Source organism: Falco biarmicus, chromosome 5 (genome assembly GCF_023638135.1).
Source record: "Falco biarmicus isolate bFalBia1 chromosome 5, bFalBia1.pri, whole genome shotgun sequence".
NCBI classification, from domain to species: domain Eukaryota; kingdom Metazoa; phylum Chordata; class Aves; order Falconiformes; family Falconidae; genus Falco; species Falco biarmicus.
In genome coordinates, this window is record NC_079292.1 from 51,268 (window position 1) to 77,446 (window position 26,179).

General features: G+C 50.1%; 1 pseudogene; it reads right to left on the reverse strand.

Annotated features, from left to right (window-relative positions):
* LOC130149593 (hydrocephalus-inducing protein homolog) overlaps positions 1–26,179 on the reverse strand; it is a 68,142-nt pseudogene that overhangs the window by 32,150 nt on the left and 9,813 nt on the right.

The following is a 26,179-nucleotide window of genomic DNA, read 5'->3' on the forward strand; positions in this document are numbered from 1 at the left end:
GAGGTTTTGATTGCACAAACACAAAAGCAAAAAGTTTTCTCCAAGTCTGCAATGAAACTCAAAAAGTTCGTTTAAAGCTGCCAGCCTTGCGTGCAGGCTCACAGACGATGCTGGGAGGGAGAGTCACACATGGTATAAATCCAGATTATATGAAGGGATTGGTCTTTCCGTGATTAAACGGGCTGAACTTGGCCTCCTTTCCATAGAGGACCTTTTCATTCTTCAATAGGTGAACTAATGCCCATGGTTAATCCCCATACGCTACGTGTAAGGCCTGCCCTTATATATAATAATCAGTACCCCTGAACACTGTAAGGACACTTATGAAGTGCCCTTAATTTATAGCCCTTGCAGCAGAGCTCAGCTTTAGGCAGGCTCTCGCCGCCTGCCAGGAGCTCGCTGTTTAGAAACGCTTTTTGCAACAACCTCTCCCAGCCTCACTAGAAACCTCATGTCTTCGCTCTCGGCACATCAAGACGCTGACGCGGGTATCTGCCAAGTGACCTCATTCAGGGAGGAGGAGGAGGAGGAAGAGAGGTTCTCAGCTATTGCTTACCACCGGCTCAATGGCAAAAATATCACTGGAGAAAAGCATAGAGTCTTCTCGCACCTTTGCCCTCTGGTTCTGGAAGGCGCGGGAGAGAAGGGAAAGGCGTTCTTGGAGCGTGGGGTCCATTGCACGCTGCTTGAGAAAAGAATCCCTCTCATTCTCCTCCTGCTTCTGCAGCCTGAGACAGCCCCTGCAGCCATGGGGAGACACAAACCAAGCAGATCATTTAATAAACAACATATTTGCAGAGACTGTCGCGTAAGCGCAGGAGCAGCCACGCACTGGGGGAGGAACAGCAGGAGCAGCTCAGCAAGGGGCTGACCCCAAGCCACGGGGTCCCAAGCAGATCAGGTTATCACTTGTTCGCTGGCACGGCAGGTAGTTTTACGCCACACTCACGAGCTAAGAGGAGGTTTTTGAAAGCTAGCAGCCCTCAGGAGAGCCTCCTGGCTCAAAGCTACTGCCACGACTAATGGACAACCCACCAACACCCTCAGATGGCTTTTCCTCCCGTAGAGGTGCTCGGGGAGATGGATGAAGATGAAGGAGCACACACTGCAGTGCTTCGCTGGCAAGGGGAGAGCAGCTGGGATTCAGCTGCAGGTTACCAGCATCACTCTTTTTTACCTTCCCTTTTGGACTGGCAGGGATAAGCAAACTAGATCTGCTCCACTGCCTACACTGCCATCCAGCAGAGGATCCCAGAGCATTTGAAAAGCCAACTCACGGACTTTCAGGCATTGCATCACTTCAGTGAAATTAATGGGTTTATATGCATGAAGACAGAGGCCCCGAGAGGTGAAGGGACTTTGCCTAGCATCACCCAATAACGAAGGCAGGACCAGCATCTCTGAATGCAAACCCTTACATCCAGCCTTGAACCACTGCAACATTTTTCTCTTTTTGGCCTTCTCCACAGAGCTTTGACACAGGTCACCTCTCCCTCACTCGGTAGTTGTAGCAGCAATCATTCTAGTGTTTAAAGCTCGCAACCGAGAGGTGAGAAGGGAGCACTGCTGCAGAGCACTTGCTTCCCAGCTGGCACGTGGATGTGCCCCCTTCACGCTCCAGTCCCCTGGCCACCAAGGACCAGCAGGTGACTACTCGAGGGCGATGAGGGGAAGGCTCCATACACAGCACATCAGGGCAACGTGGTATAAACAGGACCGCAATCACCACCCAGCTAAATTCCAATGCATTTAGAAAGGAAACACAGCCATGGACATTACTAGCAGCACGCAGACAGAGCCTCGGGCAAATGCTGTCACCAGTGCCAAAAATACTTTCTTTGGCTTGCTCCCTGTGGAGTGTCATGAGAAATGTTTTTCCACGGCTGACCTACAGCGCTGTGCATGAGGGGGGCTTCCAGGCACCGAGATGAGCAACCCTCAACTAAGCCTTCATCAACAGACAATAATTCCATTGTTGAATCCCAGAAAGTCCTGCAGGAGGGAGACAGAGCAAACCCCTGGGTAGACCTTGTGATGATCCAGGTCTTTTGGGGTGACAGCCAAGCGCAGGGTGCTGAACTGCCTCCTCCCATTGGAAAGGTCCTCTCTGCTCTGACATCTCAAAAGCTTCTGCTACAGCAGCACAGAGGCCTCGGAGCTATGACCACCTCTAAGACTGCAAGTAAGGAAGAACAAAGCACTCTGCTCAGAGTACAGAACACGAGCTGGCATAAGATCAAGTGCCATTGGAAAAAAATGGGTTTAAGTTAACTGTGGGGAAACCTGGTTGCTTCTGAGGGGAGAGAGGATCACTCAGGGTCCCATCTGAGATAGGCAGGTGGGAAGAGATGCTAAAAGAATGGCGCAGGGACGTACTAAGAGAAGGTCATGAGACTTTTTCTGTTAACACACTGATCTTGCACAGAAGTCACACACTGCACAATTAAAAACAGAGAAGAGTGGAAAACTAGTTTTGGCCTTCAAGGCATTTCTGACCTAATTACACTGAACTTTATTTGCTCAGAAGCCCTCAAAAAGTTCTCCAGTTGAAGGCAGTTTCCTGACCAGCTCTGGGTTCAGACTAACTCCTATACACCTACAGCCATTCAACTCTGAGAAGGCACACAAGGACTCCCTAAATCACCCCAGCTTTTAAGTGTCATTTCCAGTGCATCCCCTTGGGCTAGAAGTGTTTCCCTGCTGCCCCAAACGGAATTTCAAAGTTTCAGAGACACCCTGTGGAGAGCCTGCCCCACCTCTCAGCACCACGAAGACACAGGTGCTGACGCCCAAAGGCACTTCCAAGTCCTGTGCTGCCCTGCCTTCCCCGCAGAACCCTCCACCTCCGAACTCTCCGAGCCCCGGAGAAGGGGCAGGGATACCTCGCTGTGCTGGAAGCCGGGACAGCGCAAGGCAATTCAGCATCCTACAGCCGGATGGCCTCAACGTTCGGGGCCAGCAAAGCACCCTGCCCTGCGCACTACTGCAAAAGCAGGCTGAAGAAGGTTGCCATCTTATCAAAGCTGGAGGGGAAGAAACTGCAGTGAATATCACAGCAGGTACGCTGCCTGCAGCTGTTAGGTGCTACCGCTCAACGCAGTCCCAGGTAAGGAGTGCCGACACCTTCCTCAGCCTCACAGACCCTCTGCGAGCCCAGGGACCTGGCCTCACTGACTTAGGGCTCCCACAGATGGGAATTTGCTCTCCGAGGAAATGCAACCTTTCCTCCCCAAAACATGAGCTGGAACATGGATGGAACCGGAATGGGAAGCACTGAGCTCCATTACCCTGAAGCCCAGGGGGGGACACCCTGGTGTCGTGGATGGTTTACTTGTCCTACGCCATTCAAAAAAGCACCAACATCCCTCTGAGGCCATACGTTAGTTTTACCCTTGGGCAGCCTGTCTTACTGAAATGAATCTTCCCAACGAACCTCAGCTTCTCCTGATCCTCCCCTTCTTGACTAACAAAAGCCTTCCACTGGAGTGGGCTATGACTTTACTCCGATTGTGGATGACCACGGATCTGTGGTTTGACAGCGTGATGTAGGTCTTCCCAGCTGTCAAGGAGTTCCTGTCTAGCCTGATGTTGACATCTTCAGCGGCTCCATGAAGGCTTGTGTGAATATCTTCACCTGGAACAAAGCAAAAGCGAGACTTTGCTCATCGCCCTTGCTGATGGGAGTACAAGGAACAGAGGAAGCCACAGGGAACAGAAGTGTCACAGCCTTTAGCTGTATTAGCAGTTCCACAGATCAATACCTTTATCACAGCCTGATAGCTGCATGTGTACAGCACGAGGATGTCCTGGACACCACCTTAAGCACCTTATTTCTGGGTGGGCTTGTGAAGATTTATCCCCAAGGTGACCCTGTCTACAGGGGGACTTTTTCAGATGTGCCCAGGTGGCCTTTGGGTTGCCATCCCACTCGGGTCCCAGGGAATTCTGCATCTGAGTCGTTCAGGTGACTCTCAGGAGTCCCACCTCGGTCACGGCTCGCCCAGAGTCTCCTGCAAGCACGCCACCGGGGTTGTGTCTCTCCTGATCCCTTGTTGCCAACAAGCCAAGGTGCCTGGGGCATGTAGGCAGAAGAGGGAGGCAAGCAAAGTGACAGCCCACGGCAGGATGGGACGCAGATGAGAACTTCACTGTGTTGGAGCAGCAGCACCCTCACTTGCTGTGTGTCTGTGCAGACAGGTCGGAACGAGACTGGTGGGGCACGGCCCACGCCAACCTGCCCATCACAGCCCTGCAAGCCCATTTCTTCTGCCTGGAGCCTGTCGGTGCCTGTGCCTGAGCGTGCAAGTCTGCACCGAGTATTCCCAAGCTGTCCCACAACCCGAGCGAGCACGCCTTTGCTTTCCACCTCAGACCGAAGAGGAGAGAGCCCCTGGCTGCACACAGCAGCCGATTAACGCCTGGAGTCTTGCTGGAGCACCCGCCAGCACTTCACCCTCCAGAAGAGACCCCCACCAAAGCGTCCCTCACTGCCAGAGCTTCCAAACCTTCATTCTTCCCAACCAAGCAACTCCTGGGAGTCAACCATCTCAAACTTGAGCACCGAGCCTACTCTGCCTGTTGCAGGTGAGGGTTTCCAGGTGAGAAGCAAACCACAAACACGAGACATTCTCCGTCGAAATGGCACTTCTGTGGAGCGTGTTTAAAGCCTCAGAGCCAGCCCCAGCTGAGAAGGGCAGCGACCCGGCCATCCCTGGAGAGCATCCCCCTGCCGAGGCAGAGCCTTCTCCTCGCTGCACGGGTTACAGCAAGGCAGCCAGGGGATGGACCTGCCTTTCCAAGGCGGCCACGCAACAGCATGGGGGAGAGCTGGCGGTGTCCTACACGGACTCCTTAAACCCTAAGGCAGACACAATGCGGCGAATCACAGCCGTGCCAGGAGAAAGAGAGCCCCTCTCTTGGAGGGAGGTTGGGAAGGAATCACCCTTTAAACAGATCTCTGCAGCCATTCCCTCACCTCCACACATGGAGAGTTCAGCCTTCGTGCCTGTATAACCTCAACTTCTCTGCTCTTAAGGGAGCCCAGGAGGAGTGGGAGGGACTCGTGGCCAGAGATGAGTTATGTTGCGAGAGAAACAGCGACGTCTCCAATGACTGGACAGCCTGCTTTCTGGAACGGACAACTTAGCGTAGAAAAATAACTGAGGTTCAGAAGCGTTACAGAGGCAGGTGTGCTTTATAAGCACTGCCTCCCCCCTCCGCTGAATCCTCGGCGTACGTTGGCAAGCAGAGGAAGCAGGACCCAAGAAATGGGAGACATGCACAGTGCTTTGAGCATGTACAACTCGGGTTCATTGAAACATGACATGAAAAATGCTCTACGAGACAACAAAGTACTGCAAAATGAACTCCACGAAAACTATCATGATCTCCCTGTCTAAACCCATGGCCAGGTGGGTCTTGAAATAATGGGTATAGTTCTGATCTTAAAAACCAACCTGAAGCCTTTGAAATTTAATTGTTCTTTCTGCCCTTCTCCGAAGTACAGAGCAGCTTCTATACGAAGACTGAACAGGATTCCTCAACCTAGAAACCACACAGGAGATAGGTAGGTTTGTAGAAGTATGAATGGCCTGGGAAAAAGTGAACGAGGAAAAAGTTGTCACAATTTGTTGTAAAACAGGAACCCGAGGGCCTGAAATGGTATTAGTTAAAATGAGAGAAAAGTAGTTCTAGTACTTTTCCTAGGAATATTCCTTCCTTTGGAACGTACTGCCATAGGTGCCTACAGGCGCTCATCGCTATAAATCCACAAAGCAACTGGACAAAGGCTTGGAAGGTAAAACCATCAGAAGCGATTAAACAAAGACGTGAATAAAGCCTCCAGCACAGAAAAATGCTGCCTCCAAGGCCCACGAGGGAGAAAGCATATGCACTGCCTGCTTCTACACGCTTTGCTAAGCATCCCCTACCGCTGCTCTCCTGGAGAGCACTTACACTCCCGGCTGCAGGCACCGAGGACGCTTCTGAAGGCTGGAGGGCTTTGCCGGAGCACCTTCTACCACAGAGAGAAGGATCTGGCATCGTGCTGACTGTGTAAACCCACAAACCTCCCGGTACAGACGAGAGCGTGCAGACGCCAGCGAGTCAGGAGGGAGCAGCAGGTCTTTCTGCCAGGCAGATAAACTGACACAGCAGAGCTGTCAGGGTTGGCCCAGGGCAGCTGCAGGCTTCACGGCCTGGGTGCCAAATCAGATGTGACATTTATTTAAGACTCTTGATGGTTTAATATATAAGTCTGGAGGAAAAGAAAAAAACAACAACAAAACAATCTCTGTACTGTACCAGCAACGTAGCCCTAGTTATTTCACCTGATGGGGTAATGTCCGTGGGTCTGTGCTTTGGGACGCTTTGCTGCCATGAAAGCACATTTACTGAATCCAGACGTACCTGCCCTATCGTTACTTACACAACACGATGATCTTATTACAGGCTGTCAGCTCTCTCATTCTTACATGCTTTTGACGTATTTCCCAGAGACAGCAGGACACAGCTCACTCTGCAACCTGAACAAAGCAACACCTGAACTTGAAATTAAAAGAGAGGCTTCTTACACAGCAGTAGAGCAGGTGCTTTGGGCTGTGCACTCCTGAGCGATGCTCTCTGAGACAGCGGGAACACCACCGTGTTTTATTCCAGCATCCATCTGCATGGCTATGGCCACCGGTATCTCAGCACATCATGGTAACTTTTAACTATCTGAAAGTAAGAAACCCAGCACTGGGTCATCCTCTGGGGGGCCTGTTGTGCAGGAGGAGAGGGAATTTACAGAAGAGCTAAAATATCTTTCCGAATATTAAGCAAACCCTTGAACAAGATTTCAAAACAAATTTCAGGTTTTATGAAGAATGCGTTCCCAGCATTCAACAGCCAGTACCTTCCTCCATCGATTACTGCTCTAAATATTAGGAAGCTGGTAGCCAGATGGATTAGACTGAAGAGAAACAAAACAGCACTCTGCTGCCTTTCGTCCTCACCGTAATATTCTCCCTCTATCCCTGTAACTCCCTCCTCGCTGAATTTGGATTTTAAACCTTTTTAGGAGTGCATGACAGTCAGGTTCAGAATATTTGGGTAACAGGGAAAGCAAGTTTAAGTTAATTTGCCCAGTTTGTCAGAAAACTATGCCTGGCTCTCACCTCTTCTAAAAGAGACAGGTCCTGCTGCTTTTTCACTGAAAATACAAGCAAGCAACGAAAGCCGAGCTCTTCACTCAGAAGTGTCATTGTACCTCCACATCGACCCTTTGAGCAGTTCTTTTGCTCCTGCTACTATCACGATACCCAACTGCCTCACCATCACCAGCATATTCTGGTTTTTCAAACAGCATGCAAAGGTCTGCTGGTACCACTTCACCACCGGAGAAGGGAGTCACTTCACCAGGCTAACGATCTCTGGAAAGCGAGAGGAGTCCCCTGCGGCGGGATCCAGCCCTCCCCACCATATGCTTTTGGCTGCACCTCCCACAGAGCTACCTCGGTCAGAGTCAGGAGCGCTGCTCTGAGCTGTTTTGCTGTCAGGAAGCTAATGGCATCACCTACAAAGTGTGCTGGGTCTCTGACAAAGGCCACCTGTCAGTCCCCACGCTCGTATTTCCAGCACTAGAGCAAAACACAGGGCAGCGACAGTCATTTTTAAGTGCTTCTCGGAGGCAGTGCTCATGAGCTACCTTCAGACATCATTAAAACCATCGTGCTAGTTACTCCAGCCCTAGGAGCAGCTTGTTTATAAACCTCACCATTAAATAACTGCTGCCAGCACAGGGGTTTCTACAGGACCATTGCCCAGGCTACAACAAAGCTCAGGGCACCCTAATCATCACTGCTGCCACAGCTGATGCTGTCAACAGCTAAAGCCCCCAGCAAAGCCCCCTCTGAGCCCATGCAGCCCATCGCAAGGAAAGGATCTGCTACCCCAGAGCACTGCAAGCCACCGTGAGACAACAGATGGGCAGGAAAAGGGAGATGGAGAGCAATGACCAGCCACAGCGTCTACGGGACAGGTCGCAGGCTCTTCAGACGGCTCTCCTGCACTTAGGAGTCACCTTGCTTTCCACCAGGCTCCTTGTTGTGCATCCTCCTGTAATGGAGCACCCAAAGGATTCCCCATTACCTCCTCCGCACTGTGCTTAGGAAGGGCTGTTGGCTTTCTTACGGGATGAAATACTCCAGCGCAGGAATATCTGGGAGCCAGCACAGAGCCTTTGTGCTGCCCAGCGTGAAGGAGCCTCGCAGAACGGACTGAAAGGACAATGAAACTGTTGGATAACACAAGACAGCGCTGCCGCATATCCAGGATGCCGTGGGCTATATATAATCATTATTGGTACTACAGCCATGATACGCTGGGGTTGCTGATCACTGAAACACTGCTTTTGGCCCATGGGGAAAAACAGGGCAGGAACCTTCATCCTGATTGCCTGGCAAAGACATGCTTAATACGCCACTTCATAAATCAATCACCCTTCAAGCTACTCTTCTGCTTCTCAGCAGACGCTGATTGATCCACGAGGAAAGGAGACTAATGAATGGTCAGTTCTGCCCCGAAACGCATCCAGGGTTCATGGCACCTAAGAACATACTAGTGATTTCCACTGATGATAGAAGAGACAAGCTGCACTCCAGGATGCCCTGCAAAGAGATGAAAACTACATTCTCCAGAAATCCTTCACAGGCTAAGAACGGGATAGGCGGCGTCACATGGAAGTCTGCTTCTGGGGATGAACAAAACAGCCAAAACCGAGACTTTTGGCAAGTCCTGAGCCTCCTCTGCTCTGGCTGGAGTCAGTACAAACCGCGAGGGCTCAGCAATCTGAGTGATCTCAGGAACGTGAAACGCAACACAACAAGGGCTGAACTTCAGCTAAACCCTGCTGCCTATCCACATCCATCCGTGGGTTTGCAGAGAGAAAAGACAAAGGCTTGATCTAGAGGCTAAGCCAATAGGATTTTCATTTTGTTTTCAAACAAGTTCCTGGAAGCTACTGATGGCAGTGCCAGCCTGGCAAGATGACAGGACCTTCGGTAGAAAGGGGGTTCTTAAAGGAAAGAGAAGAGAGGCATGCAGAGGTGGTTGTCTTCTCCAAAGTCTGCACAAAACCACAGACTAATATCACAGCAAGGTAATGTTTTACTCTTGCGAGTAGCTGAGATGCCCAGAGGTGATGGCACATCCGTGCTGCCGTTACTCGTTCAGCCTCAAACATCAATAAACACGTAGGGCTGGGATTTAATGAGCTTCCTGCGTGTGTACAGTGGCCACTAACACACCGCCAAGCCCTTGCAGAGGTGGCCTCATTTACCAACGTAAGCTGATCCAGCTAAGCCCAGCATCAATTTCAGCTGAAGAAAGGGATTCAGCACCCCAACACACCGACATTCCCGGCTGGGAACCCCATGCTGATCTGTGCAGGAGCTGAGCAGTCAGCAACGCCCCTGACAATTCCCCTCGGCCCATTTGCAACGCGATGCAGCCCCTACCACAGTTTCCCACCGCGGCCGAGATGCACAGGCTGTGCTTGCCCTGCTGCCAGCCGAGCACACCCGGTTCTGTAGTTACCGTCATCTTCACCAAACCCAAATGGCTCTAACACACCACACCAAACTCTCTGTCGTGCCACAGGTGACTGAAGAGCTCCACATCAGCTCCCTAATTAATCGTGTTTCATATGCCTTGGTTTTTCCTGTGATCTCATGCCTCATTTTCCCCCATTTGTGATGAAACCTCGGTGCTTTCTCAAGCTGGCAGTTATCACTCACAGCTCCAGAGGCTGCTGCAGCACAGAGAAGCTGCCTGTGGTTAGACCGAGAAGGGCAGAGGCACCTCAGGGCAGTGGCTCAGGCCGTCCTGCGTAGGGCAGAAGACCCAGATCCTCTTCTGACATCCCCTGCCACCCTGAGCATTGCTGCCGCACTAAATACAGTGATCCCCAGCCAGTTCTTCCAGATCTACCCAAGAAATTATGTTGTTATTATTTTTTATGCTTACGTTGCCCTAAGGAGATCTTGTCTATCGTGCAAGTGTTGGTGCTGGCTTAGAGGAAGGGGAAGATCTGAGGCCAGCTCATCACGCTTACTGACCAACCCAAACCACACATCCCAGTAGCTCTCCGGTGCTCAGTACCAAACCCCCCTGCAGCAGCCCCCCGCGTGCGGGCAGCCTAAGCAGCAGCTGCTGGCCAGCCTTCGGGACTGGGGGGCTGGCGGGAGCCTGCCAGGGAGGAGACGGCTCCGGCAGGGCTTGCTTCTCCATGCTGCAGGCTGGAATCACCACCCCTGACGCGTTTGACAAACACACAGATGTGGTGCTTCGGGACACAGTTTAGTGGTGGGCTTGGCAATCCAGGGTTAAGTTGGACTTGGTCATCTTCAAGGTCTTTTCCAACCTCCATCATTCTATGATTCTACGAGGCTGCTGGCATTTGCCCCACGCCTAGCAAGCAGCAATGGGGAGGAAACGGTGCTGGGGACCCCCTGCTTCCAGGGCCAGGCAGCAAAGCTCAGCGGCGGGGGAACAAGGCAGCCAGACCCCTCCCTGACCCAGGGCAAGGCAAGCTCCGCTCCACATCCAGCTCCCAGCGTGCTGCACTGAAGAAGCCTATTTAGCTGCTCCCTCCTGCCATATAGGAATAACCTGAATCTGGCACAGAGCAAGTTTTGCTGCCCAGGGCTCAGGAGGGGAGACATGACTTCACCCACTTCCTACGGGGACAGGAACTCAGCCAGCGCAGGAAAACTCACTCTGATTAACAACCACGGAGCCAGAATCAGACCCTGCTCGCACTTTCTACCTGCCCTTGAAGTAAGCAACTGAGGAGCCGAGGCTGAACTCCCCCATCTGTGCCCTGGGCGTGCAGAACCACAAAGGATGCTCTGAGCCTGGGTCTGCCATCCACAGCAAACAAGCCAAGATTTGCTTTAGCACAGCTCCTGCTCAGCAGCTGTCAGCCCTCCTGCAAGCTGTGTGGGAAGTTGAGGGAAAACAGGGTATTCATCTGCCAAACACCTAGACGGTTCCTCAGCAGGCTTTTAGCACAAGGCTGGAGGCTTCCAGCAGGACTAAAACCACCGAGAACTACTCCTGAGCCACACATGTTACCTCTCTTCTGGGGAAACCGCTTTTTGGGGCTCTGAACCAAGGGGAGACAGAAGAGTAATGGAATAGGCAGTTCTGCTTGAGGGCTGCCTCCTCTTGGGTGTGCTGTCTCCTAAAATACTCCTATGGGTATGGGTTCTGATCTCCCCCCTCAAAGAGGGTGAGATCCTGCCCCAGGCTTTTGCTTCTGCATTAGACTCACAGAGCTACTGAAAGAGAGCCATCCGCATCACTACTTTTATTACTGACAGCAATAAAAGCATCTCAATACATAGCGTCCGTCGGCCACGCACAAGCTCAGTGGTGCTTTGCTAATTACTGAAGTTTTCTGTGCTGACAAAGAGATGCCAAGGGATGCAGCAACCGATGGGGAAAAACTGCACAGAGGAATTTCAATACCGCACCACAGATCCCCTGGGCTAGAAGCGTGTTGTAGCGCCTTGCCACAAGGGCCAGTGGGCACTGGAGGCACCCACATACAGGCACAGGATCTGGTCCTACACCTTGAAGACCACCCATCATACTATACTAGTACTCGTTGGAGACAGGAGCCTAATGTGAGTCAGCATTTACGGAGCTCTGAGTAGAGAAGCAATTCTCCTTCCACAACTCCAAGCATCTCGCCGGCACCTCCTGTCTCTGGCAGCCTTCTTCACCTGCATGGAGCACCTGCCGTAGACGTTATTGTTTTGGATGGCATTGGACTGGTGGATTTGCTTTGCACCTCTGGCACACCTCTGGGAACCCGTCATGCATCTCCTCAGCCACGTGTCCCTGAGCAAAGCTCACCTTCCCACACCAAGCTGGTGCTACGCTGCCAGGTTGCAATAAATGTTGTTACTGCAGCAAACTGGGTTTGGTGTACAATCAGCAGCACTCAGGGCAAGCAGCTTGGGCATCATCTCACTTGAGCAGGACTTGACAGCTGAAAGAATATCGAAACTTTATGAATACTGGATTGGTTGAGACTAGGACTTACCTCCATAAACTTATTTTCCCACATCCACACGGTCCACACAGGGTGGGCTGAACGTCATCTGGGAAAGGCCAAGTGACCGACAGGACTTTCAGTGGTATTGAAACCTTTTCCAAAGCTGTACGAGTGCTTCGCACGCAGGTTTCAGAAACCCTTTCAAGTACCATAATCTGATGTTAAGGTGCTGGACAGGGATATGCTGGAGCCCAGAACATCCCAAGTCACCCTCATTTCAGTACGAGCTGGGATTTTTCACACCCAGACACATGTACACAGGCGAAAAGGAGGAGTTTAGGCATGTAAAGCACTGAAGGACAAGTTTTCATTGTAAATCATTACGCTCATAGCAGCAAACATTTTCTCCACACTCATCCATAAATTTGTAGCAACAGAACCGCCACCACACACACAGTCTATCCAGGGGACAGTACCTGTGCTCCTAACCAGCCCAAAAGACACACAATTTAAATCAACCAAATCATACGCTAAGGGAAAAATTGTGACTTGTTCACATGGAAGAGCTCCATGCTTGCTTAAGCAATGCTAGGGACAGATCTGACCCAGCTTCAGCAGAAATTTAAGCAATGTTCACCTGATCCTGCGTAAGTCACCCTAAGAAGGGTGTGATCCATTGAGAACGACAGCTGCCTGCGAGCAAGTCAGTACTGATACACAGCCAAGCGAGGGAAACGCCTCCCAACACCTTAAACTGCTGTTTTGCTCTTAGCACTTCTGTTTCTTAATAAACACTCTGTTGGTGGCTCTGAAAGAGCAACCCGGCTGCTTTCTGTACGCGCGTCACAGGGAGCCTGCCGTGGTGCCGGACACATTAGCCAGGGCTCGCCACGCGAGGTCAGGGAACGCTGTCTGGTGCTCTGCACTACTCCTGCAATAAACTCTGCACCACACCTCGAAAGACTGATTGATTACACGTTTCTGCTTCACTTTAGCAATTCATCTCAGCAGCCTTTCACTTACCTGTACGCTTCAAAGCTAGAGAGATAATCCCTTCATTATCCCCTTGCTCTCCTTCGCAATTCGTAGTTTATTTCAAAATAACTGCAACATTGTACTGGCAGGCAGGAATGAAATCCTGGGTTCATCTCCCAGGGAGCTGCACGTGTTCCTGGGAAAACACCCATCTCAGAGCCAGCAGAGAGTTTATCCCCGTGGCCTACCCACACAAATCACTTTTGCAAAGATTGACTATGGGGGAACCAGCTGTTTCAGTAAGAACAAGACTCTCAGGTTTTTCAAAGCAAGCCACGAAGATCCTGGCCCTAATTATTCGCTCACTCTGTTCCGTCACAAAGTATAAACCCTACGGCCCTAATCTCCACTGTCACTGCTCATCTGCCCCAGAGAAATTCTAGCCCTCTGAATTTTATCCTATAGATTCTGTATAGGCATACAAATAAGGCACGTTTTTGTGCTTCCCTAGCTGATATTTCAGTCACCCGTCCTAGAAACTGTTACCCAAAACAATAAGCTCCTCTGAGTGAGCATCAACCATTCTCCGTGAATATGTCAATAACTGGAAAACATTAGACAAAGCTGAAATAAGTCGTGAGGCTACATAAGTGTTTGGAAGATACAGGAGCATTTGTAACTTCCACAAACCCAAGACAACTAAAATGCTCTTTGCCGGGCTAAAGCAGCACACAGTATCCCCTCGGTTAGGACACCACACTTCCAAGGACCAACGCTGAGGAACAGGGACAAACCAAACCTCCCTCTCAGGCGAGAGGAAACACACGCCAAGTGCCTTCACGCAACTGAGGAAGCGCCTCGTTCGGCACCACAACATACCCCTGCTGAGCCAAGGCCGACAGAAGCATTCTAACATGGCGCCTTTTCCTAAAGATATTCCCCGCTTACTCTTCAGTGAAGCGTAAAGCTGATGGTGTTTCTGTGGCCTGACCTCAGCTTCTCCTAGCCTAATATAAATGTTACACCTATCTCGGGAGGCAGCGAGCTCTTCCTGCCAAATCCCAAGAGCCCTCAAGTCCTGGCTGCATTAGTCCTGATGTCGTGAGCTGTGGGAGAAGGCAAACAGAAAGAACAAGGCTCTGCGGCAAAACAACGTAGAAGCAGTGCAGGGGACAGATGTGTAAGAGACAGCGGCATTGGAGCGAGTCTGACAGAGGCACGCATTCCCACGTCGCGCTTCAAACATAGCACCGCCAAGGAATGAAGCTTCACACGTGCATATGCACACCGTAACGGAGAATCAAGGTTCCTCCCGCCTCCGACTCAGCAACTCCCAGCAAAACCGGATTCCAAAAAACCTCATTCCTGCTTGAGGGGATGCACTTTAAAAGCCCCCTAAACACCAACTATTTGTCACTTTTCTTTGAGGCAAAGCCGGGACAGGGGAGATACACCTGGAGAGGCAATTAAGGTGACCGGGACAACAGGGAATGATGGCAGATGGCAGTCATGGGGGGTGCTGGGTGGAGAGCACCCAGCCGACACCAGCATCCCCCAGGGAGAGACCGGCACACAGCCACACAGAACGAGGGCACACGCAGCCTTTGCCCCTTACCTGCTCACTTAAGCACCGAAACATACAGAGGTTTTGAAAGAAAAGGTTTTAGAAGTAGTCTGCAAAGCAAGCTTAACATTTTTCTGCTTTGAAAGGTCTCTGTTTTGAAGGACGCAGAGACTGGGCACCATGCAGTGCCCAGACCTTACCTGTGTCATAGTGAACTGTCAGGGGCCTGGAATAATCACCAGTCTTCTCTGGGTGGAAGTCCACCGTTACTTGCACGGCATCGCCAATCCCAAGAGTCCCAACGGAGGGATCAACAGAGAAAGGGCTGCAACACGGAGAGGCACATCAGGATTATTGTGGGACCTTTGGGGACTACGTTCCTTCTGCCGTCCAGCTCACTCCAGCTCACCTGTATTAGCAAGGGGCCAAGAAACCACAGTCAGCAGCAGAAAAAGAGAACATACAGGGCCAGGAACTGAGCCACCGACCCAACTCCTGAAGAGCTCCAGCCCTCAGAAGATCCTAAGCGATAAAATGACCTCGTCTCCCCCATACCCTGCATCCAGTTTTCTGCAGCAAGGCTCAAGAGTCTGACTGCTAGCGATACGATCGGAGGAGGGTTTTTGAAGGGCACGGAGATGGCAAGAGTTATTTGCATGCACAACTTGACACTGAGTTCCTCAGGAATCCGTCTTTTCCTGCCACCTATAAACCTCAAGAGATGCAAATGTCAAGGCAATACCTGTCCCAGTGAGATTACAGCCTGGAAATCAGACAGGGAGAACAGAAGTTTATTCTTGAATGACCGGAGAATAATTAGACTTTAATGGCAGAATTAATCTATCTTTCTTTTTTTTTTTTTTTACCTTGAAAGCATCCTGGGTTTGCCTCAGAAAGGGCACATTTTATCAGCGTTTCAATGAAAGCTGTTCTAAGCAAAGAAAAATCTGTACAAGTGCAAAGGCAGATTAGAGTGATACAGAAACAAGAAAACAAGACACAAAAGGAGTATCCCATTTACAGCCTGAACAATTAAATCTCTAGCTAAATGAAGCACCGCTAGCAGGAGCATATCAAGGCACCTTTAACAGGAGGTTTTCTGCGTATTCACAAGCAATGCAGTCTGGGGCTCTGGGTTGTAATCCAGGCTTGGTAACTGTTTGCTTGGCCTACTAGAGAAATTCTGTGCAATGTGTGGGAAATAGTATGAAAATGTGTCGGTGTACTTTAGATTTAACAAGAGCAATTATGATTTGTCGCCAGGTAAACAGCTCTCAGCTGACAGACACATAATTCAGTCCTTTAATGCTCAGGGAAAAGTCAGATGCAACATGTTTCTGCACAACAGCAGCTGGGCTTTGCGGCTCTTGTACAGCCTCACTTAGAAAGCAAAAGTTATTGGATTTAGTGCTTTGCTGGTGGTCAATTTGTCACCTTAAAAATATTTTCTGCAGAGTTTTACAGTGATTGGGGAGTGCAGCCCACAGAAATAATGACAAAAAATGGAGCCATGCGCAAGCTTCGCTTCGCTCATGGAAGCAGTGACAGCTGATGAAACTGCTGGAGTTCCTGCTCATTAAGGAGACACTGATGCAATTGGAGGCCTGACCTGCTCCCATCACGACTAGCAAGAACATCGCCAGTGACTAACGGGGAAGCATTGGGCCCGCAATGTTCACGTGCTGGACCTGAGGCTTTTGAGAGGGAGGAGGAAAGCCAAGGCGCCGCCAGCCTCAGAACCAGGCTGCTCTACATGGCCCTGCACCTGCGCTGGGGGTTGTGCCTGGTTATACTGGGCAGGGCTCTGCTGGTGCTTGGCGGGGATCACTGCCTGCTGTGGGAAAGGCACAGAAAAATTCCCCCCCACCTCTTTTAGTTTGTTGTTTTTACCAGAAACATTGCCAGAACAGAAAAGCTGCCGGTTAAGGGCCACACTTCAGCACTACCTCCCATCCCATGCCCTTCCTACTCCATCCCCATGTCTGCATACCCCTGCCCTCAGATAGCTGGGATGGGAATGACACTCCTGAGGATGACTTCAGGGGATGCCCGAGAAAGTAGATACCTTCACATCTTCAAATTACCAGAGAAGAGGATCCCACCGAGGTCAGGACTCATTCTCAGGACTGAGAAACAGAGCACAAGTCAGACACCGCACCTCCTGCCTCCCACCCCACGCTGTACCCACAGGACAACTTGGTTCCTGATGTAGCAGGAGCTTGGTATCCCTCACGTAGACCTGCTTCTCCAAGACCCAGAGGGATGTAAGGTCCGTGCTTCACCTGAACTCTGAACTTCAGTCCACATCACTAAGCTGTTCCCTGCAGCCTACAGATAAGAGATGCTAAGGAAACGTCCCTGACACACTAATAGCCACATGAAAACCACTGCCAACAGATGAAGCTGGCAGGCTCAACTTTGGCCTTTTAGCCATTAATTGTGAGCTGTTCTTTACGGTAATTCTTGTCCTGTTAGATCTACCCTTGTAATGAATAACTACTGCTCCTGACAAAACAGGAAAGATAAGGTTTGGAGGTTTATTAATAGCTCTTCTTCTGACATGCTTTTCAACTACGTCCATTTGTACGTTTGCTTTGTTGTACAACATCTAAACTTTCACAGGTCCAGATCTCCCAACGGTGCCTTGCAATCCCCAGCTTGTATAAACTCATCTAGCCGCACCAATCTGAGGGAGACCTTCCCAGCAGAACCTGCTGAGATCTTGCCCATAATTGCCCTTCAGAAAGGGAACAACACCAGATTAGTAAGCAATTTCATTGTGATCTGCCTTGGCGTTTACATCTTGCTTGCTTTCACCAGGCATCAGCTCCCCAAGCTGGGCAAAAGTTAAATCCCATGAGGATACCACGGGCAAAATACTCCTGACAATTTAGCAACCAACTGACAAGTGAACAACGCTGACAGTTCTGTGGCTCAGCTTTCCCGACTACCGCGCTGCCTTTCCTCCTGGAACCATACGTTTAGTCAGTGCAGCGTGCAACGAGGCTGCAACATACTTCGTCCCATGATATGTTTCTCTTCTACAACCAAAACCCCTTTACTCCTCTGGTGCCTTAATTTGCATTATAAAATCATCTGAGTTTGTGAGAATTGATTTCATTAAAAGCTGCCTCCAACCGCAAGACCGACAGTAAAATTACTGGTGATTGAATTGCCCCCTCTGTCAACTAAGACCTATCGCAGGAAAAAAACCCCAAAGATCACTTAATCTTGGCATACGTAATTTTTTGGTAATGGTATAAAAGCCAAAGTCGAGCACTGTAACCACTCCAGTAAACACAGTCTGTTAGGTCAAAGCATCCAAGACTCCATCTCCATACTGAAAAAATCCTGCACAGAGCCAGCATCTCACAAGCTCTCTCTTTCCCTCTTTCCCTGCACGTAGGCTCTGTTGTCACATCCCTGTACATCCCATGGTAACTCTCCAGCCCCACACCTCCATGTAGTATAATGGGTACTGCAGGGAGGGATGCAAGGCGGCTCCTGGCACTGTGCCATGTAGGATCATTTCCTGAGCTTCCAGAGCTTGGTGGGACATTCCTAAATGGACCTTCTCAGACAGATCCTCTCTAACCCATAGCACAGCACAGCACAGTGTAACGTCAGGAAAAGGCAGTGCTGCACTGAGATCTGCTTCCAGGCACCATTTTCAACTGAAATGTACTGGAATGACATTTATCTCCATGAATGCCGTGGAGAAGAAACTCACTAACCAGCCTTAACAATGAGAACGGCAGGAAAAGACTTTTTATATTTATACTATTGTTATTTTTTTTTATTACTACACTATGCAGTGAACAGCTGGGTATGGGCATGCAGGGGGAGGACAGGCACAGAGCCAAGCTGCATAATGGGGAGTGCTTTGGTGTCAGGGTTCCCACACACACACACACACATACCCTTTACGAAAGAGGAGTCAAAACGTGTCCATGTTTTCTGGTAGATACCACGGCAAGGGAGAGTTCTGAACAAGCAACAGCAGAAGGATGCTGAATTGGCCCCGTGGATTCATTTGAGAGCTCTGCCGTGGAGTAAAATACACCATACAAGTCCTTAGATAAAGTTGTAAGAGGCAAGGAATGTCCTTATGAAGTGACCCGCTGCAAGAGCAGAGCTCGCAGTACTGACCGAGAGGAAAGGTTAGCATTGGAGATGGGCTGAAAAATGCACTGAAGGTGAAAGCTGGTAGGTTACACTTGATGCCAAGGGAATTTTGAGAAAGGAGGCAGAGAGAAGTGATACGAGCGGCGCATTGGACTAGGAAACTGTGGCGCCTGCAGCTGCCTTGCAAAGGGGCAAGAGCCTGAATTCGCCCAGGCCAGAAGACAGAAGTTGCAGCAACTAAGAAGTCTCAGTTGTGCAGAGAGAGAATGAAGGACACAGAGGCCAGCTGATGGTCCGCAAACTTTGATCTCTCATTCCCTTCTACCCCACTAAGCCTCCTCCCCCTCTCACGTGCACGCATGCTTACACATAGCGGCACACAAAACTATTACGTGATATTGATGTTGGCTTTAACACAACACTACATCCGTACTCAGCAAAAGTTAAGCACACACTAAAGCTGCTTCAGTTCTCCACTAAATAGGAAGAGACTAAAACAGTCCTGAATGTAAGTCTGTAAGGCTGGCACTCCTACCACCTATGCCATAACTCTTAAATACTGCGTCTCGTATCTACACATTAAGCTCTCCAGGACAGGAAACATCACGCATTAATGTCCAAAGCACAGGTTTAAGTGTTTGTGATGCTGAACAATCATTACGGGAGTCATTCAAAAGAATGCAATGACATTAAACTAAAAACTTCCCCTGTCGTTAATAATGATGCAGCCTTGGTCACAGCCTCTAACGCAGGGAAATTAATCCCCTGACATGAGGAGGAAAACGGTCTCTCCCGCGAAAGCCTCTGTAAGTAGAGTTGTTCAAAGACAATTAACAGCTAATGACCTACTCGCCTGTGGAGCAGTGTATTGGTGAGACTCTCCAGCCAACTTGTCATGCCAGCTGGGAGGCCAGTTCTTTTCTGCTGGGGCTGCTGGAGCCACTGAGCTCACCTGGGACCTCGGGGCAGGCACCTGAGCAACTTCTCACAGCACAAGCAGCAGGGAACCCACTGTCACCCAGCGCAGTCCCCAGCACTGGCTGGAGAAACCACTCCTGGCACACCATGGCCTCATCGCACAGGGAGAACGTGGTTGTTCTGCTCCCAGGCTGCAAGGGGACGTGGTGACCTGGTCAAGAGTGGGGAGCACTCGGATTTTGAGTGGAGGATACAAGCTTGGGGGAGTACAGTCGAGATACTGGAGGGCTGGGCTGCTATTCAGGGGACACAGCAGAACCGCATGCAGCCGAGGGATGGAAAATGCAAAAACCTGTATTTGGGATGGAAGAATCCCTGGCAGTGCAGGCTGGTGGGCACGAAAGCCTTTCTACAGAAGAGGAGCTTAGGGGCTGGAGCACAGCACATACAGGGAGATGCTGGGATAAATGGCTTTGCACAGCCTTGAGAAGGAAAGACGAAGGCTGGTATCACTTGGTCTTACTTTTCGTGTTGAGTGCACACCTGATCAAACTTTGACACTGGTCTTGCTTTGAGCACTGTGTTTGCTCACATGATCTCCAGAGGTCTCTTCCAAAGTTATTCTAGGATTTTATCTTCTCCAGCAGCCCAATTCCATTTCACATGTTCCCCAAATTTCTCATATTATTTCTTATACATCTGTGCATATATATAGGCAGATGGTAGACACACAGGCATTAGAGGAACTCAACCTTTAAGAAAGTTCCCAATGAGGAATTCATTATGACATTTCGCTGAACACTTAAAGCAAAAAAAAATAAAAGAGCAGAAAGACAGGAACCTCAGAGTATTTAAAAAAGAAATCTGAATGAAAGTGGGGGCGACCTAATTAGAATAAAACGCTGCTTATATTCAAAGATCATCAGTTTGAAATTTCAGACTGGCTTTCAAAAGTTCATAACGAAATGGAAGAGATGACTGATGCCTTTGGCTGACACGGGAAATCTTACCAGCTTTTGATCTCTGCGCACACGCAATCCAGTTATTCAGAATTGTACTTTCTTGTGTAGTTTGAAATAAAGCTTTCGTAACGCTTCCCATCCCTTTGTTGCAAGTCAGGACTGAAACATTCAATTGATGAAGTTCAGCATAAAATCCATATCAAGCAGGATTCAACGTACGCCGTATCATGCGATAGAACAGTTGGCAAGGACATTGCCAAGAGATGCTACACACGACTGGGTACTTGTTTTGGTGGTGACAAGTAGATCTGGAAATCCCAGAGGGAAGCTGTACAGGGATTTACAAGTTCCTGCCTATGTATTTCCACAGTGAAAAGAAGCAGCCTGCTTGAACAGCATCCTGGAAGCCTGCTTCAACAGCCTTGCCAGGCTTTGGTAGAAGCCTCTTGGACCTTCACATTTCCCAGGAGAAAGAGCAAAGAGCCTTCTCTTGACCCCTGTTTTCCTGGGGAAGAAACCGAAGCAACTCAGGTGCACTAAGGCAGATGGCACGTCTTTGCTGCATTCTGGACCTCAGCTCCTACACCAAAACCTCTGGGACCAAGCAACTCGGAGCTAACTACCAGCCAGCTGAAGTGGTTTCCTTGCAGGTGCAGTTTCCAAAACGCATTACCCTCTCCAGTTCAGCAAACTGGAAAACCAGTGACTGTCTTCTCAGACCAAGAGGAACAGTACAGGCTGTCCACGACACAGCACACATCAGGCGCTTGACCAGGAGACTGCCGAAATGCCACGTGCTTGTGGCCTCCCAGGGAATGGGTATATTTGGTCAATAGGGCCACATAACCATTTCAGAAGGTACTGAAGATCAAGGGGGTTGCTGGTAGCTACTACAGCATGCTAGAGCACTTTCCAGGAGATCTGAGAGAGACAAAGCTCTAGAAAAGGCTCCCAACCCACGCACCAGGTATTTGCTGCACCTTTTGCCTGTGCGCCCATCGGCATTCTGCTTTGGGGCTAAAGTGCAGGTTTGAAGCCGCTGCCAGCTCATCTCCACTTAAGAGCTCATTCTAATGAAGAATAGTGGATCCCAGGGACCAGATCAAACCTACTGGAAAACCAGGTTCTGGACCCCACAGGGTTTTTGTCAGGGTCTCAATACCAGTTGCTTTGATCTATCATCTCTGATTGCACTTGCTACTATAGACAAACTGCTGGTAAAGCTGATGATAAATTCTTAAATGTCTCTTCCACCAGCTCAGAGCTTGCCCATTTCTTAACACTGCCTTTGGTCTTCAGGAACTGAGCTCCTAGAGCTGTCGTCTGCCACGCAGGATCTTACACAGCCCGAGGGCAGTCCAGCTGCCTTCCTACATTTGCTCGTTCAATCTAACAGAATCAGTCTTGCACGACTGTGCACTGAAGACACCGTTGCACTATAAAACTCCACTCTGCAGCTTGCAGAGTTTTAGCAGAGGCTGCGCCATGCTTCAAACACTATAATCAACAGCAAACCCCACGTGCCCTGCCCATTTCCAGCCACGGCAGCAGTACAGCAGCTCACACGCTCTGGCTCCTTTTTGTCGCTGTTTACCAACTGTATTATCACACAACAGTGTTTTGCACAAAAAGAGATGAGCTCCCTACCTCTGAGTGCTGATGCAGTAGCGGGCCGCCCCGTTACTGATGTTGCGAACCAGCAGTGTTTTCTGGGTGCTGTACTTGACTGGACAGGCTGAGAAGTTCACCTGGTCGGGGAAGTCCAGGATAGCTCGGGCACCTATAGCTCGGGGAGGCACAACAAACTTCTCCCCTTTCTGTGATGCAGATGAGCTCGTGGAAATAATCCTGCGGGGAAAGAAACAATCTCAGCACAATGCTTTTAGTACTTTCCCCACGGCAGAAGGAAAACTGCTGTTTTCTATGGCTGTAGCAGTATCATTCAGTAACGCAACAGTACTTTTTACCTTCATGAGCTTTCATTCCAGTAGCATGACTTGCACAGGGTCGTTAACTTGCAAAGGAGAAACAACCCCATTGATTCACCTGCTTTTGCAGCAAGCTGGCAGCACCACAATTATCTGATGCTTTGATTCCGAGACACCAGAACAGCCTCTTCATGCAAGGGATCACAGCACTAACGCAACCTGCTTCGATCGCCACTGCAGACTATTGGAAGCACCACTGAGAACCCAGCTGTGCCACAGCACTAACTCCAGTGCCAGCAACGCGGCGACCTCGTTGAAGCTTGGCAGGGGATGCTCAGGTACACTTTCAAAAGGACTTCACCACATGCATAGTCAATGGTCAGTCTTCGGTGAAATACTTCACAAGCTGGACACGGTAATTGCGGCAGCGTCAGGGCAGTGCAGGGTACGGCTGTATTTCCTGCCCCTTCTCACAGCGTTATAGGGCCAAGGCTGGGGACACGCACCCTTCAAAAGCCACCTGATCCATCTCCCCACACCAGAGCTGGCTCAGCTCCAGACCCAAACTGTTTTTGCGAGAGGTTTCACAAGTACCTAGAAGCGCTAACAGTTCCACCCCTGCCCTCAGCAGCCTATGCCACCTCTGCGCTAGAATTAAAGGGTGTTAGTTCTTCCTGTGTCTGAACTCCGTTTCCCTTTACATCTCACCCAGCCTCAGGGGGCACAGGAGACAGCTCTGGCTGATGCCGTAATCACACCCCTCTGTAAGGTCTGTTCTAGAGGAGTAAGTGACGGCGTGCCTGGTTAGCACACCCACCCCAGGCAGGCGGCATCGGGAGCTGCACACGGGGGACACTCAGACACCCCACCAGAGCAAAGCCGGCTGTGCAGTCCCAGCCACTGCCTTCTGCAGAACAGAGCCAGGCAATCCCCCCCGCGCCCCGGCTGTCTGGCGTTTAGCAGCAGGAAGGCAAATCAAATTACCAAAATCATGTTACTGTAGAGATGAGCAGAGCAGTCTCCAGATGTATGGCGTGGCATCGCTGCGCTGGAACTATCACCTTGCCCCCACTGAAATCAGTGGTAAATCTGCTGCCATAGGGCCAGGAGCCATTACCCCCAGCAGCGCTCTTATGGATGAGCTGATAAAAACTCTGCTTCTCGTCACTCACTGGCTGCCCTGATTTTTTCCTCAGTGCTTTTAATTAATTTGATATTTTTATCACTGTTGAAGCAGCAAGCGCTTTAGGATTTTAATGATTTAGGAATTGCATACAGCAGCAAACTCCCTTCAGCAGAACCGATCCAGACTCCCCCACAGCTGGGATTTCCTGCTCCTGTCCCCATCCCCTCCTGGAAGGGCCCTAAGGCAGCCAGCCCAGGCACAGACACGCACCTATTGCTCTAACGCAAGCGCTGACAGCCAGCGCCTCACCCACCACCCAGCACCTCGCCTACCACCTGCTCAGCTGGGGTTTAAGCTTGTCAGTACAGATGCTGCCCCATCCAAGACAAAAAGAATAATCTCCTTTTCTAGACATCTCAAATATTCACCCTAGAAACTGCAGAAGGGCTTTTGCTTTTCCTATTTGGAAGGTAAAATACTAGGAAGGGAACTGCAGCAAGCAACCTGCATGATTTAATACCGCATTTCAGGAAAGCGTTTCATCTTCAGCAAGTCGTTCTGAGAATCTTGCAGCCTAAGCCCTCTAAAATAAAAGCTATGGGCAGCCCATATGAATTTAAAGCACCTATTACCTGGCTACTTCACGTCCTGCACTGTTTCGATCCTCAGAAACTCATTAGCAAATGAAGAATGTTATTTGCTTTTGTTGTTGTTGTTCTTTTGGCCACACTACTGTAACAAAGGCATTGCAAAGCCAATTGAAAGCTACCTGCCTTATTAAGTCTTGGCATGCCATATTTACTTAGCTCCCTCTTCCAGGTGCCAGGTAGGCAGAGGAGGATGCAAGTTCAGATCAGCAGGAGGATAAAGAAAAAAGGAACTTCAACAACTGGAGCTACTTGGAGCAAGTAAAAGGAAGTAATTGTCAAGGTGTTGTCATTGCTAAGGAGCAAATGGATCAACAGCAATGCAATTAAGAGCCCAAGAAATAATTCCCCCCCAAAAGCAAGCACAGGCAGCCTTCCCAGCTCCGTTGCTGGTGAGGGGCGCTGGGACCACCTGCACAGCAATGCACAAGGGATTTCTCCAGGGACCTGAGGGCAAGGTTAAAGCAACAAGGATTTGGTTTCACAGAGACAACCACGACCTTGAGAGAGAAAGATGCCTCTCGCCATTCATGCAGATGCACATTATGCTCCAAGCCCCCTCTCCAGGGACACCGTGGGACATGGCATCCCGTGCAAGGCTTGACTCAGCACTTCAGAGCGGGCTGACCCTTCAGCCACGCTCTACCACCCCACCAACGTGGGACCTTGCACCAGGCTGAATGCAGCGCCAGCCCAAACAGGGGGAAACCCAAGGCAAGAGGGGTGCTAGGCAGAAGCTGGCTGTTTGTGCCACTGTGAACCCATGGTCCCTTAAGCTTTTGAAAGCTGAATTGCCCTCCCTTGGGGGCAACAGGTTGCAAAGTCTCTACTGCAGCACTGCCTCGTGTTACCAGGGCACTAACCCTGCTACGCACTTGCTTGCAGCCTAGGGGCACAGTTGAGACCAGTTCAAAATGTTGTTCTGCTTCGCAACTGCAAACCCTTAGCAGACTGTTTAAGACCAGGTTTCTAAATAAACGTGCCTGGATGACAGAGGGGTTGCATCCCATCTATGCTTTAAAGTTTGCTGTGTTTAGACACAGCTTCAGGCTATAGGTTTTCATGAAAACACGACTTCATCCTGCATACAACTCCCCTCTCAGTTTCACGGAAGATACAGACAGTTGTACGATGGCTCCCCTTCTCGTGCTCCCCTGTGACAAGCAGTAAATTACAAGCTCTGGCCTTCCAGGTATCACCACTGGCGTCTGAACTGGCACCCACTGAGACTGAAGCAGCTGCTCGTCTTGGGTGTTGTTTCAGGCTCTTTGTAAACTCAGGCTAACAGTAATTACTGTCGCAGCAATATCAAGCCTAACTGCCCAGAACCCCAAACTCAGATGTCAGTTTCCCTGCATAACCTATCCCAAATGCTTCACTGAATTCCTTGCAGCAGCCAACTTGCAAAGAAAAGATCCTTGTAGCATGAGGTAACACAGCAAGCCAAGCAGGGAAAGCTCCTGCTGAAACCCTGATATAAAAAAAGGCTGGAAAATAAGGGCCGTGACAACAGAGGAGAGACCAGAGGATGAAGATCCGTTCGCAGCAGAGGGGGTGCCCCTGCGCCTGCCCCCCTCAGCCGCCGGTTCGCAGGAGTCTTTGAAATGAGTCACTTGGCTTCAGGTTCCTGTGGCGCCGCGCCATTTGCCTTGGTCTTCTGCCCCTTTCCTCCTCACAAGAGTCATCTTAAAAGTATTCTTGGAATAGCTTCTGTGCACAACAAAACATCTAGCAGGGCTGGGCTGAATTTTAAAGGACTTCATTTCAGTCATGCAATAACTCACCGTCCTGTCATATTTCAGAGTAATCAATGTGCATTAATTCAGTCTCCACTGAGCATCAGCAATGAATTTCACAAACCTCACAGACTGAACTTGCACTGCCTGAAAAC